A 16,175-nucleotide genomic window follows, 5' to 3' on the forward strand; every position below is an offset into this window, starting at 1 on the left:
GAGGGGCGTGACCACGAGAGCCCTGTTGGCTGCTGGGGACCTGCCAAGATGAGCTCCATATCCTGGGATTGGCCTCACCACGAGAGCCCCGTGGGCTGCTGGGGACCTGGTAAAGGATGTCAGGACAGTCAGTGAAGCCACCGAGGATATACATCCAGTAGTTCCTAATTCCTACACCCTGCTGGTCATTCTACCATCCACCAGGACATGGTATTCTGTATTAGACTTCAATGATGCCTTCTGTATTCCATTAGTCCCAGAGTCACAAGAAATTTTGGCTTGTGAGTGGCAGGACTCAATATACAACAAAAACAATAATGATGGGCCGTCCTGCCCCAAGGGTTCAAAAATTCCCACAGCATCTTTGGGGAAACGTTAGCTAAACACCTAAAAGTTCTACCTCTGCAAAAGGGAACCCTCCTTCAATATGCAGACGACATTCTGATCGCCAGCCCTACTAAGGAGGCCTCTGAACTACCTAGCCAATAAAGGATAGAAGGTGTCCAAGAAAATGTCTCAAATATCACAGACTAAGGTGACCTGCCTGGGCTTCATTCTCACAGAAGGTCGGAGAAGCCCATCCCAGGAAAGGGAAGAAGCCATTTGCAGCCTTACCCCTTCCAAAACTAGAAGACAACTTAGGGGTTACTGGGGAGGCCAGGGTTTGCTGCATCTGGATCCCTAACTACAGTCTAATAGCTGGGCCTCTATATGAAACACTGAAAGGAAAAGATGATGATCCTTTTGAATAGAAGCCAGAAGCAGCCTTTCAAGAATGCAAAGAGCAGTCAATTCAGACCCTTGCCCTGGAACTCCCTAATTTAGCTAAACCCTTTGACCTTTACATCCGCATAGAAGGTGAATCACCCTTGGAGTATTAGTGCAAAAACTGGGACCACTTGAAATGGAACAACGCAAGAATGCCCTCCAGGTAGGGTAAACTATGGTTACCAAGGGCTTGGCCTGCTGCCCCATCCAGCCAGGGTCTGGGGGTATCTAAAAACCTGGAAATCAGCAGCCCACAAGGCCAGCTCCCTCCTAAGGGAAAAGGACCCCATGTGGTGATCCTAACCACCCACCATGCCCTGAAGTTGCAGGGGTCACTCCGTGGGCACACTGACCTCGAGTGAGGAGGCCCTCCAGCTCCAACCTCCAGAGAGACAACCGGGGGCAACGGGCCCCCATGACGACTCATGTGACCATCACTTGACCTGGAGTTTCTCTCAGAAAACAAGAGTGTGCCCCAAAAGAGCAGACTACTGCTTGCAGTAGTTACTGCACCCAGAGGGGAGCTAATGAGCTTGGCAGAGGAACCGTATATCACGCTGTCACCATAGAAAATCCTACAGACACCGCAGTGACGGCAGTCAATGAGACCAGCTGGACTCCTGGTTACTTCAAAAGACCATTGATTCAGTGGCCGTCATGGTCATGGATCACCACCGGCCCTGGACTGTCTGGGAGTTGAGTGGGCAGGGCTCTGACATCTGGTGCTGTTTGTACGTTAATTCAGGGGCCTAATTGATGAAAGCACAGACTACTGGTCAGAGCATCTAGGCTGGCAGAAACCGTCAGCCTAAGGTGGCCGAACAAATGTGGGGTGGGGTAAAACCGGCCCCCACAGCGTCTCTGCGCATCTCTTTCCTGGACCCTTAAAGGTCATTAGAATCTATAACACTTCCCATGCTGGCACTCAGGCAGACGAGCAGTGAGGCAGGAGGCCTGGGGACAATCAACCTCACATGGAGGCTGCTGGGGAGAAGTTCTGCCCCTCCCCACGGGTATGAGGACTCCCAACTCAGCACGAAGCAGTTACAGAAGAGGGGTCTGCACCCACAGCACCCCAAGAATGAGGAATGGGACAAAAGGCAGAGGAGGGGCTTGTCACCGCCAAAGCCCATGAAAAATTCCTGGGAGATAAAAATAGAATCTGGGCAATAAACTAAAGTCTAACCTTTTTTTTCTTTGTGCTTTTTCTAATTTCACGTGCTCCTAGGGTTCCACAGGCAGAGGTCCCACACCCGGCACTTCAGACCCGATTTTCTAGTGCAGAATGGCTGGGTCGACACTTCAGCTCCCGGGGCTCCATGCACACTCTGCGACATACAGCCTTAGCTGCAGCCAACCCAGCCCTCGAGAGCTCCGCCCCCTCCCTCCCGCTGACGCTGCTGAGATCCCTAAACAGCAGCCCAGCCCACAGCACGCGTGGGAGCGCACGCTCTCATCTCTCCATTCTCTGATCAAAATATAAAGTTTCCCTTGCTTCTGAACCAAACTCAGTCTCGATCTGTTGGCTCCAATGACACTGGGCAAGGGGAACCTTGTTGGGGCCCACTCTAGAGGATCAGTAACAGAAATTGAGAACATTGTAACTTCAATGAACAGATATGTGAGCCACACTGTAATTAATATATAGCAGTGTATAAGGCTTGGGTAAAATAAGATGTTTCTAACACTTCCATTGCATATTTCCATCACTTTATATGGAGCACAGGGACACTGCAATTCACCTGTTCCCTAACCCTAACCCTAATTCTAACCCTAACCCTAACCCTAAGCCTAAACCTAACCCTTATCCGAAGCCTTACCCTAACCCATACCCTAATCCTAACCCATACACTAACACTAACACATACCCTCACACATACGCTAACCCGAAACCATTGTCGTACCCTAACCTGTACCGTACCCGTTCCCTAACCCTAACTGTAACCCTAACCCTAACACTAACACTAAACCGTACCCATTCCCTAACCCTAACCCTAACACTAACCCTAAACCTTAACCTAACCCGTACCCTAATTCTAACCCATACACTAACTCATACACTAACCCTAAGCCCTTGTTGTACCCTAACTTTTACCCTAAACCATACCCATTCCTGAACCCTAACCCTAACACTAACCCTAAACCTTACCCTAACCCGTACCCTAATCCTATCCCGTAGACTATCACTAACCCATTCTCTAACATGTACGCTAAAACTAAACCCTTCTCGTACCCTAAACTGTAACCTAAACCATACCAGACCCTAACCCTAACCATAACTCTAACTCTTACACTAACCCGTACCCTAATCCTAACCCATACACTAACACTCAACCATACCTTAACACTTACCCAAATCCTAACCCATTGTCATACCCTACCCTGTACCCTAAATTGTACCCATTCCCCAACACTAACCCTAACAATAACTCTAACCCTAAATCTTACCCTAACCCATACACTAACACTAAACCGTACCCTAACACATACCCTAACCCTAAACATTTGTCATACCCTAACCTCTACCCTAAACCATACCATTTCCCTAACCCTAACCTTAACCCTAACCCTAACCCTTATCCTTAACCTATCCTGTACCCTAATCCTAACCTGTATACTAACACTAACCCATACCCTAACACGTACCCTAACCCTAATCTGTTGTCATACCCTAAACTGTACCGTAAACTGTACCCATCCCCTAATCCTAACCCTAACCCTAACCTTAACCTTACCCTAAACCATTCCCTAATCCTAACCCATACACTAACACTAACCCATACCCTAACAAGTACTCTTACACTCACCCATTGCTGTACCCCACCTCTATCCTAAACCGTACCCATTCCCTAACCCTAACCCTAACCCTGATGCTTACCCTAACGCACACCCTAATCCTAACGCTTTCATTAACACTAAACTGTCCCATAACATGTACCGCAACCCTAACCCTTTGGCATACCCTAAACCATACCCGTTCCTTAACCCTAACCCTAACCTTAACACTAACCCTAACCCTAACCTTAACGCTAAACCTAACACTAACCCTAAACCTTACCCTAACCTGTACCCTAATCCTAACCTGTACACAAACACTAACCCATACCCTACCACATACCCTTACCCTATCCCCTTGTCGTACCCTAACCTGTACCCTAAACAGTACCTGTTCCCTAAGCCTAACCCTAACCCTAACCTTAACCCTAAACCTTAACCTAATGCGTACCCTAATCCTAACCTTTGTACTAACCCTAAACCATACCCGTTCCCTGACCCTAACCCGTACCCTAATCCTAACCCTAACCCGTACCCTAATCCTAAGCCTAACACTAACCCATAGCCTAACATGTACCCTAAACCCAACCCATTGTCGTACCCTAACCTGTACCATAAACCATACCCTTTCCTTAACCCTAACCCTACCTTAACCCTAAACCTAACACTAACCCTAAACCTTACCCTAACCCATACCCTAATCCTAACGTGTACACTAACTCTAAACCATACCCTAACACGTACCCTAACTCTAACTTGTGTCATACCCTAACCTGTACCCAAAACCATATCCGTTCCCTAACCCTATACTTAACCCTAACCCTAACCCTTACCCTAACGTTTACCCTAATCCTAACCCATACACTAACACTAACCCATACCCTAACACGTAACCTAACCCTAACCTGTTTTCATACCCTAACCTGTACCCTAAATCATACACCATTCCCTAACCCTAACCCTAACCCTAACCTTAACCCTAACCCTTTCCTTTGAATACTAGGTTTGGGATGAATTACTTGTTGTCGGTAATTTGTTGGGGGATTGCTACACTGACTTGGAGCTGGAATGATGTGTGGCATATCCAGTGTGTCAGCTGTCATGCTGACATCAAAGATAGGGTCTGTGAGTCAACATCCATTGAAAATAGCTCCCTCTGAAAGTCATCTTCAGTCTGGTGCTTGGGTTTGTCAGGTGATAATCTTTATGTCTTCTTCTTCTTTCTCTGGTTGCTTCCCAAGCACATTTCCATCCGGGGTGTGCCAGAACAGGAATTCTGCCTTTCTAAAGTGCTGCTTCCATAAAGGGTTGAGAAATCCTGGGCAGGAATATCTTTAAGAAGATTCATGAGCTTCGGGTGGTTCTTGGTGTTTCCAGCCTTCGAAGAGACAGGTGGCGGCATGTGATGAGGAGGGTCAGACTTGAGCCAATGGTAGACACCCTGTTCCCTGTTATTTGCAACAAACTGGTAAGAACTTGGTTCTGAGACACCTTGCTGAAGTCCTCCCCATGCCCCACAGACTCATGCCTATCTTTGATGCTCATATTAAACAAGGTAATATGGACCCCCAGAAATGTGTTTGTTGGTGTAGTGGTACCACTCATTGGGTTGTTGCCTGTGGTCATGCCATACACTGGGCTGCTAGCCAGGGGCAGGTTCTTTTTCACCAAGTCTTCAACTGTCTCTGCAATGAGGGACAGTGCTGGGTGTTGTTCTGAATGGTTTCAGCTTTCCTCCGAATAGCTCTCATTGTTACAGGGGTGGACATACATATTTGAACAACTTTGGCAATGAAGTCATCTGTGAAGATGAGTGCATCTGACAGTCCCTTGTAGAGTTTACAGCTCACATGTGTTGAGTCCTGTACATCCATTACCACAGACACCAGGGAGTCATTCACAGGGTGCTGAAAAGATATGCTGAAACGGGACTCTGAGAGCGGACACACTTCTAATTGGAGGAGCCCAGGAGAATCTTCTTTCAGAATAGTTCTTTTGACACAGCTTCCAATTAGGGTGTATTAAGCCCCTTGGTGTCTGATCAGATTCAGGATAAGGGGAACCCAGCCAGTGTGCTGAAAGGTGATTTTGCTAACAAGGTTCCTGGTAGATTTCTACCATCTGGAAGTGGAGCATCCTTGTTGAGGAAATAGCACTGTGGCTGACCTGGAACAGCAGCATAAAATCACATGTTGTGATTCAAAGGTACAAGGTCAGGGTCCTTTGACATCTCAAAGTGAGTGATCGGTTCATAGATGGGTACATAATTTGCCTGGGTTTCAAACAATGGAATTCCTGTGCAGTTCTGAAGTTTCTGAACAAATGCCCTAGATACTGGGATTGGCTGGGGAAATTTCAAGAAGAAATAGGCAGGAAGATCCACACTCTTGGCACTCGTGATTGAGGAGAAGGAGGGAGTCCATTTGTTGTCAACTGGGTGTGACCCCATAATTAATGGTGCAGTTGGGAGTTTATACATAATAGATGTTCCTTCAATTGTCACTGATGCATTCATGCCCAAAGATCAAGGAACATTATTCTTGTGCAAAACGATAGGGGATGTAGTCTTATCATCCAGCATGTCAGAAGGAGAGGCATAATACTTCAAGTTAATTAAATGACCCCCACTTCTTGGAGTGAGATAGCCAACACTTCCATGAAGAATCTTATCCAAGGGACCAGCATTCGTTACTTTCCAATACATAACTGCCATTTTAAATAGATCTTGTTCTAAGGATTGGAGAGCCAAGTACATTTTAGTCTTCAGTTTGTTGTCCCCTGGAAGGTTATAAAGATTAACAAGACCCTTAAGGTGCTTAGAAAATTCATCAAAAATTTTTCCCCTTAGCTGCTGTACAAGCTCTGGACAGCTCACAGGATTCTCTCCATGGTGAGCCACTTTTACATCACAAAACTGTCCTGCAGGATCTAACTGCACTTCCACATATAACATATCTGATGTGATGTAACATTCGGTGTCACTGGCACTGAGATGACAGCCCAGTCCATTCTGGCTTGCTATAGACTCCAGTCAGTCATTGCTGGTAAAGATGTTACATGAATTGACGCACAAGCTTAATGGTTTCACTCCAAGTTCTACTTTGGTTAAATTTTGCATGGAGCCGTTCCAAGAGAGAACTCATCTTACTCACATTTTCGGACTCCTCGGTTACCCCCTGAGCCCTCATCCTGACGGCAGGGAGAGCCTGAGTCCTACACAAGAGGATATGCCCTTCCCCACCATTAATTGAGGAACCAAGTTGGTTAGGGCTCCTGGGATGCAGGGCGCCTGCAGTCCCCGCTCTTCCCAGGAAGGCTCAGTCAGAAGTCCCTGGGGACAAGAAGAGAAGGGTGCTCTTGGCTGCCGCCGTCTTCCCCAACAGAACCTGTACCACATCTTCTTTATCCATTTGTCTGTTGATGGACATTTAGGTTGCTTCCGTGACCTGACTATTGTAAATAGTGCTTCAAAGAACATTGGAGTGCATGTGTCTTTTTGAATTATGGTTTCTCTGAGTATACACCCAGTAGTGAGATTGCTGGGTCATATGGTAATTCTATTTTTAGTTTTTTAAGGAAACTTCATACTGTACTCCATAGTGGCTGTATCAATTTACATTCCCACCAACAGTGCAAGAGGGTTCTCTTTTCTTCACACCCTCACCAACATTTTTTTTGTAGATTTTCTGATGATGATCATTTTAACAGGTGTGAGGTGATACCACATTGTAGTTTTGATTTGCATTTCTCTAATACTTATTGATGTTGTGCAGCTTTACATGTGCCTCTTGGCCATCTGTATGTCTTTGGAGAAATGTCTATTTAGGTCTAATGCCCATTTTTGGATTGGGTTTCTTTTTTTTTAATATTGAGCTGCATGAGCTGTTTATATATTTTGGAGGTTAATCCTTTGTCCATTGATTCCTTTGCAAATACTTTCTCCCATTCTGAGGGTTATATTTTTGTCTTGTTTATAGTTTCTTTTGCTGTGCAAAAGCTTTTAAGTTTCATTAGGTCCCATTTTTTAATTTTTGTTTTTATTTCTATTTCTCTAGGAGGTGGGTCAAAAAAGATCTGTGATTTATGTCAAAGAATGTTCTTCCTATGTTTTCCTCTAAGAGTTTTATAGTGTCTGGTCTTACATTTAGTTCTTTAATCCATTTTGAGTTTATTTTTGTATATGGTGTTAAGGAGTGTTCTAATTTCATTCTTTTACATGTAGCTGTCCAGTTTTCCCAACACCACTTATTGAAGAGGCTGTCTTTTCTCCATGGTATATTCTTGCCTCCTTTATCGAAGATAAGGTGACCATATGTACATGGGCTTATCTCTGGGATTTCTATCCTGTTCCATTGATCTATATTTCTGTTTTGTGCCAGTACCATATTGTCTTGATTACTGTAGCTTTGTAGTATAGTCTGAAGTCATGGAGTCTGATTTCTCCAGATCCTTTTTTTCCCCTCAAGATTGCTTTGGCTATTCGGGGTCTTTTGTGTCTCCATACAAATTTCAAGATTCTTTTGGTCTTGTTCTGTAAAAAATGCCATTGGTAATTTGATAGGGATGGCATTAAATCTGTAGATTGCTTTGCATAGAAGAGTCATTTTCAAAATATTGATTCTTCCAACCCACGAACATGGTGTATCTCTCCATCTGTTTGCATAATCTTTGATTTCTTTCATCAGTGACTTAGAGCTTTCTGAGTACAGGTCTTTTACCTCCTTAGGTAGGTTTATTGCTAGTTATTTTATTCTTTTTGTTGCAATGGTGAATGGGATTGTTTCCTTAATTTCTCTTTCTGACCTTTCATTGTTAGTGTATAGGAATGCAAGAGATTTCTGTGCATTAATTTTATATCCTGCAACTTTACCAAATTCATTGATTAGCTCTAGAAGTTTGCTGATGGCATCTTTAGGATTGTCTGTGTATAGTATCATGTTATCTGCAAACAGTGACAGTTTTACTTCTTCTTTTCCAATTTGTATTCCATTAATTTCTTTTTCTTCTCTGATTGTCCTGGCTAAAACTTCCAAAACTATGTTGAATAATAGTGGCGACAGTGGACATCATTGTCTTGCTCCTGATCTTAGAGGAAATGCTTTCTAATTTTCACCACTGAGAATGATGTTGGCTGTGAGTTTGTTGTATATGATCTTAATTATGTTGGGGCAGGTTCCATCTATGCCCACTTTCAAGAGAGTTTTTTTTATCATAAATGGGTGTTGAATTTTGTCAAAAGCTTTTTCTGCATCTATTGAGATGCATTTTTCTGCATCTATTGATCATATGATTTTTATTCTTCAGTTTGTTAATATGGTGTATCACATTGATTGATTTCCATATGTTAAAGAATCCTTGCATCCCTGGGATAAATCCCACTTGATCATGGTGTATAATATTTTTAATGTGCTATTGGATTCTGTTTGCTAGCATTTTGTTGAGGATTTTTGCTTCTATGTTCATCCGTGATATTGGTCTGTAATTTTCTTTTTTTGTAGTATCTTTGGTTTTGGTATCAGCATGATGGTGGCCTCCTAGAATGAGTTTGGACGTGTTCCTTCCTCTGCAATTTTTTGGAAGAGTTTGAGAAGAATGGGTGTTAGCTCTTCTCTAAATGTTTGATAGAATTCACCTGTGAGGCCACCTGGTCCTGGACTTTTGTTTGTTGTAAGATTTTTAATCACAGTTTCAATTTCATTACTTGTAATTGATCTGTTCATATTTTCTATTTCTTCCTGGTTCAGTCTTGGAAGGTTATACCTTTTTAAGGATTTTTCTGTTTCTTCCAGGTTTCCATTTTATTGGCATAGAGTTACTTGTACTGTTCTCTTAGGATGCTTTGTATTTCTGTGATGTCCATTGTAACATCTCCTTTTTCATTTCTAACTTTATTGATTTGAGACCTCTCCCTCTTTTTCTTGATGAGGCTGGCTAAAGGTTTATCAATTTTGTTTATCTTCTCAAAGAACCAACTTTTAGTTTTATTTATCTTTGTTATTGTTTTCTTTGACTCTATTTCATTTATTTCTGCTCTAATCTTTATGGTTTCCTTCTTTCTACTAACTTTAGTTTTTGTTTATTCTCCTTTCTCTAGTTCCTTTAGGTGTAAGTTTAGATTGTTTATTTGAGGTTTTTCTTGTTTCTTGAGGTGGGCTTTTATAGCTATAAACTTCCCTCTTACAACTGCTTTGGCTGCATCCCATAGGTTTTAGATCATTGTGTTCTCGTTGTAATTTCTCTCTAGGTAATTTTTATTTCCTCTTTGATTTCTTCAGTGATCTCTTGGTTGTTTAATAGTGTATTGTTTCGCCTCCATGTGTTTGTATTTTTTACAGTTTTTTTTTCTGTAATTGATATCTAGTCTCATAGCGTTGTGGTCAGAAAAGATGCTTGATATGATTTCGATTTTCTTAAATTTACTGAAGCTTGATTTGTGGCCCAAGATGTGATATCCTGGAGAATGTTCTGTGTGCACATGAGAAGAAAGTGTATTCTGTTGTTTTTGGATGGAATGTCCTATAAATATCAATGAAGTCCACCTGGTCTAATGTGTCATTTAAAGTTTGTTTATTTATTTTATTTAAATTGTTTATTTATTTTATTTAAATTGTTTATTTATTTTATTTAAATTTTTTATTTATTTTCTGTTTGGATAATCTGTCCATTTGTGTTAAGTGGGATGTTAAAGTCGCCTACTCTTATTGTGTTACTGTTGACTTCCCCTTTTATGGCAGTTGGCATTTGCCTTATGTATTGAGTAGCTCCTATGTTGGGTGCATAGATATTTACAATAGTTCTATCTTCTTCTTGGATTGATCCCTTGATCATTATGTAGTGTCTTTCCATGTCCTTGTAACAGTCTTTATTTTAAGGTCTATTTCGTCTGATATGAGTATTGCTACTCCAGCTTTTTTTTGACTTCCATTTGCATGGAATATCTTTTTCCATCCTTTCACTTTCAGTCTGTATGTGTCCCTAATTCTGAAGTGGGTCTCTTGTAGACAGCATATATGTGTGTCTTGTTTTTGCATCCATTCAGCCAGTCTGTGTCTTTTGATTGAGGCATTTAATCCATTTACATTTAAGGTAATTATTGATATGTATGTTCCTATTACCATTTTCTTAATTGTTTTGGGTTTGTTTTTGTAGGTCTTTTCCTTCTCTTGTGCTTCCTGCCTAGAGAAGTTCCTTTAGCATTTGTTGTAAAGCTGGTTTGTTGGTGCTGAATTCTCTTAACTTTTCCCTGTCTGTAAAGTTTAATTTCTCAGTCAAATCTGAATGAGATCATTGCTGGGTAGAGTAATCCTGGTTGTAGATTTTTCTCTTTCATCATTTTAAATATATCTTGCCACAGCCTTCTGGCCTGTATAGTTTCTGCTGGAAGATCAGCTGTTAACCTTATGGGGATTCCCTTGTATGTTATTTGTTCCTTTTCCCTGCTGCTTTTAATATTTTTTCTTTGTGTTTAATTTTTGTTAGTTTGATTAATATGTGTCTTTTTTTCACCTTGGGTTTATCCTGTATGGGACTCTCTGTGTTTCCTGGACTTCATTGACTACTTCCTTTCCCACGTTGGGAAAGTATTCAACTATAATCTCTTCAAATACTTTCTCAGACCCTTTCTTTTTTTCTTCTTCTTCTGGGATGCCTATATTTCGAATATTGGTGTGCCTAGAGTTGTCCCAGAAATCTCTAAGACTGTCCTCATTTCTTTTCATTCTTTTTTGTTTATTCTGCTGTGTGGCAGTTATTTCCACCATTCTCTCTTCCAGTTCACTTATCCATTCTTTTGCCTCTGTTATTCTGCTATTGATTCCTTCTAGAGTATTTTTAGTTTCAATTATTCTGTTGTTCATTATTTTTTGTTTGCTCTTTAGTTCTTCTAGGTCCTGGTTAAATGTTTCTTGTATTTTCTCTATTCTATATCCAAGATTTGGTATCATCTTTACTATCATTACTCTGAATTCTTATTTTTTAAATTAATTTATTTTATTTTTGACTGTGTTGGGTCTTCATTGCTGCATGTGGACTTTTCTCTGGTTGTGGCGAGCAGGGCCTACTCTTTGTTGCAGTGCACAGGCTTCTCATTGCAGTGGCTTCTCTTGTTCTGGAGCATGGGCTCTAGGCACACAGCCTTCACTATTTGTGGCACATGGGCTCAGTAGTTGTGGCTCACAGGCTCTAGGGTGCAGGTTCAGTAGTTGTGGCACATGGGCTTAGTTGCTCTGTGACATGTGGGATCTTCCCAGACCAGGGCTCAAACCTGTGTTGCCTGCATTGGCAGGCAGATTCTTAACCACTGTGCCACCAGGGAAGTCCCTGAATTCTTTTTCAGATAGCTTGCCTATTTCCTCTTCAGTTATTTAGTCTTGTGATGTTTTACCTTGATCCTTTTCCTGTAAGATATTTGTGTCTTCTCATTTTGTCTAATTTGCAGTATTTGAGGTCTCCTTTCCCTAGGCTACAGGGTTGTAGTTCCTTGTGCTTCTGTTCTCTGCCCCTGGTGATGGGGTTCTTCTAGTGTCTTGTGTAGGCTTCCTGAGGGGAGGAACTGGTGCCTGCATTCTGGTGGGTGGAGCTGAGTCTTTTCCCTCTAATGAGCAGCGTCATGTCAGGTGGTGTGTTTTGGGGTATCTGTGAGCTTAGTATGACTTTAGGTAGTTTCTGTGTTGATGGGTGAGTTTGTGTTCCTGTCTTGTTTGTTGTTTGGTGTGAGGTGTCCAGCACTGGGAGCTGCTGGCAGTTGGGTGGAACTGGGTCTTGGATTCAGATAGAGGCCTCCATGAGAGCTCTTGGTGGTTAGCTTCCCTGGGACCAGGTATTCTCTAAGCATCCAGCATCCTGGACTTGGTGCTCCCACTCCAGAGCCTCAGGCCTGACTTCTGGTCAAGGTACCAAGACACCACAAGTGGCTTGTCCTGGCAATAAAGGCGATTAAAAAAAAAAAGACTAACAAAATCCCAGGCAACTGGTAAAAAGTAAAATCAAACAAACAGAAATAGAAACAAGGAAACACACACACACACACACACACAAGAAACAAAAACAAAACCAAAAAGTCAAATAGCAAGAAAACAACCAGATAAACAAAAGCACCTAAGAACGAAATCAAACAAGAAGAAAGCTGACAAAAACTTAAAATCAGAAACAACACCAAAGCAGAGTGCCAACTGAAGAATGAAGCAAAGAAACAAAACCAACAAAAATGATATAAAAGAAAAATAAATAAAAAGAGAAAGAGGAAAGAACACAGAACAACAGAAAAGCAATGCAGAAATAGAAATATAAAGATAAATAAAATATAAAATATACTGAAGAAAAAAAAAGATAAACCCCCAGAGAAATGGTGAAAACAAACAAACAAAAACAGAAACAAGGAAACACCACACACGTAAAAGAAACAAAAACAGAGCCAAATACAACAAAAAGCAAGAGAACAACCAGACAAATAGAAGTCAAAAATGAAATCAATAAGGATTAAAACTAACAAAGACACATAACCTAAAAACAAAACCAAAGTGGTGTGCTTACTGAAGAATAAAGCAAGGAAACAGAACAAACCAATAAAAAAGATTAAAAAGATAATAATAATTAAATTAAATTTTAAAAAGGCAGGACAACAGAAAAGCAAAGTAGAAATGGAAATTTAAAAAAGAAGAGAGAAATATATTAAAGAAAAAGAGGAAGAAAAAAATAAGGGAAAAGAACACAGAATGACCGGAAAGCAAATTAAAAATAGAAATGTATAAAAATATGTTATAAAACATGGAGATCCCAAAAGACTAAATTTAAAAAAACTAAAACAATTACAAACCAAAAAAGAAAGAAAAAGAAACCAAAGAAAGGCTATAACCAACAGCAGAATGAATCAAAACATAATAAAATTAATAGTCATAATTATCTTTCCCTGGGGTCTCCTCTGTAAGTGTCCTTGCACATGCTGTGAGCCACAGCCCACCTCCGCCTCCCCAAGAGGTTCTCCTCTGCCTCTGGGCTGGTCTCTAGATCTGCTGTGAGCCTGTGGGGACCACTCAGACTCTGATCTGGCCCAGTTCCTGTGTGTACTTGCCCCCACAGTCCACAGCTGCCAGAGCTAGACCATTTTCATTTGTGGGAACAGTCATTGTCTACTCAGATATTCCATAGACACAGGGTCTACTTTGCTGATCATGTGGATTTAATCTGCAGCTTGTACAGTTGATGGAAAGATTTTCCATCCTATTCCTTAGTTGCCCCATCTCTGGGGTTCAGCTTTGGTTTTATCCTACCTCTGCGTGTGGTCCACCCACAGGAGTCTGGTCCTGAGGCTGCCTTGGAGCTCTTGGGTCTGCCCCTGTGAGGACCGGGCACAGAGGTGGTATGACCACTTGGATCGCAGGAGCCCCGGTGGCGCCAAATGCAGAGGCAAACTGGCAGCCACAGACACAAGAGATATGGCCTGAGTGAGGGCCTTTTCTGGTGCCCAGCATTAAGGCACGTGAAAGCCAGCCCTGTCCGTGGATTTTTCTGGCACCTGGCAGCAGGCATGTGGGGGCCAGCCCTGAGGGAGCTTTTTTTTATTATTATTGCCCTGCAGCCAGTGTGTGAGGGCCAGCTCTGAGGGGACTTTTTTATTGCTTTCAGCCGGCTCACAAGAGCCAGCCCTGAGCGGGCTTCCTTTATTTTCATCAGTAGGTACCGGCATGTGGGGAGAGAGAGGCTACAATAGTGGCTCCTCCCCTTGCATGTGACTCAGCAGTAGAGCCCTTCTTCCATGGCAGTCCAGCCTTCCTCCATAGGCATGCCCTGCTGCAGATGTCCTCCCTCCCGTCCCCTCAGTCCATCTCCCCACAGCCAACGGCAGTTCTCATTCTGGGCCTGTTCTCCAATCCCCACTCACCAGCTCCCAGCCCCTTTGCACACCTGTGAACACAAGTCCCAGTCCAGTAGGGTTGCGGTACGGACCATCTGTGAATTTCTTGCGTTTCTCACTCTGTCCCGTCTGCTACAGATCGGCTGCTTCACCCTCTTCTGACCGCCTCAAATGCTTCCCTTCTGTCCCAATCGATTTCCCCATTGGACAGGGGGTTTCTCTGAATTCGGGAATCTCTCCTCTGCTTCAGCTCCCCCGCCCTGGGGTGCAGGTTCCATCCCACTTCCTCTCCTCCTCCTTCTCCCTTCTTTTTTTCCATTCTACCCAGTTACGCAGGGATATTTAGAGTCCTTTCCAGTGTCCAAGCTCTTCTGCTAGTTTTCAGCCAGTGTTCTATGAGAATTGTTCCATCTATAGATATATTCCTGATACATCCATGGAGAGAGATGAACTCCACATCCACCTACTCTGCCATCTTGAATCTCTCTCTGTAATATCCTTTAATACAAACCTTTCCACCTAAAACTTGCCAGAAATAGATTCTTTAATTCCAATTTATAATTTTGATGGAATCACAGTTCCCCCAGTCTTGAATACTTTTCTTTAAATCTCCTGCCCTTTTTTTACTTTGGAATTCTTTTCACTATTCAACTGGACTGGATCCACTTTCTTAGTTTAGGCTCTCATTTCTCTGGAGTATTATCTTCAATATTTTCCTAAGAGAGTGTGCAGTAGGAATAAATTTCTCAGACCATGCATATATTAAGTATTATTTATATTTTAGCTAAATATTAAATTCTTTATCACCTCAGAAATTAGAAGGCATTATTATTCCACTGGTTACTATTACATAATGCTGCTGATGGGAAATGAGATGCTAGTTTGATGCTAGTCCTTATATAGGTGATCTTTTCTTAGAGATTTACTTGAAGATTTCTTCAGGTTGTCCATTATTTTGACCAACTATCAAGACTTTTTAATCTGAAGAATCCTTTATTTTTCCTCAAATCTGGAAGATTCTCTTCTATTAGTTGTTGAATAATTCTTCATATTTCCTCATATATTTGTTTCTTTTCATTGTTCCCATTATCAATCAATTCTTTCTTGATTTATAAATAAGTTAATTAATTTAAGAATTGTAGACTCCACTATGTATGTGTTTATTTATGTATACATAAAAAAGTGAAAAGTGAAAAGTTCAATGGAATTCTTGGGATAAAAATAGAGTGTATTCATTTGTCATGGCTGCTGTAACAAAGGCAACAAACTAAATGGCTTAAAAAACAAATGTTTAGCCTCTTCAATAAGTGGTTCTGGGAAAACGGGACAGCTACATGTAAAAGAATGAAATTAGAACACTCCCTAACACCATACACAAAAATAAACTCAACATGGATTAAAGACCTAAATGTAAGGCCAGACACTATGAAACTCTTAGAGGAAAACATAGGCAGAACTCTCTATCACATAAATCACAGCAAGATCCTTTATGACCCACCTCCTAGAGAAATGGAAATAAAAACAAAAATAAACAAATGTGACCTCATTAAACTTCAAAGCTTTTGCACAGCAAAGGAAACCATAAACAAGATGAAAAGACAACCCTCAGTATGGGAGAAAATATTTGCAAATGAAGCAACTGACAAAGGATTAATTTCCAAAATATACAAGCAGCTCATGCAGCTCAATATCAAAAAAACAAACAACCCAATCTAAAAATGGGCAGAAGACCTAAATAGACATTTCCCCAAAGAAGATATACAGATTGTCAACAAACACA

General features: G+C 41.6%; 1 pseudogene; it reads right to left on the reverse strand.

The window, feature by feature from the left end:
- Positions 1 to 2,366: 2,366 nt before the first annotated feature.
- Positions 2,367 to 7,323, reverse strand: LOC111178964 (mediator of RNA polymerase II transcription subunit 1 pseudogene; annotated as a pseudogene).
- Positions 7,324 to 16,175: the final 8,852 nt, after the last annotated feature.

This window comes from Delphinapterus leucas, chromosome 10 (assembly GCF_059928025.1).
Source record: "Delphinapterus leucas isolate spDelLeu-1000000601 "Yukka" chromosome 10, BTC_Dleu_Yukka2, whole genome shotgun sequence".
Lineage (NCBI taxonomy): Eukaryota > Metazoa > Chordata > Mammalia > Artiodactyla > Monodontidae > Delphinapterus > Delphinapterus leucas.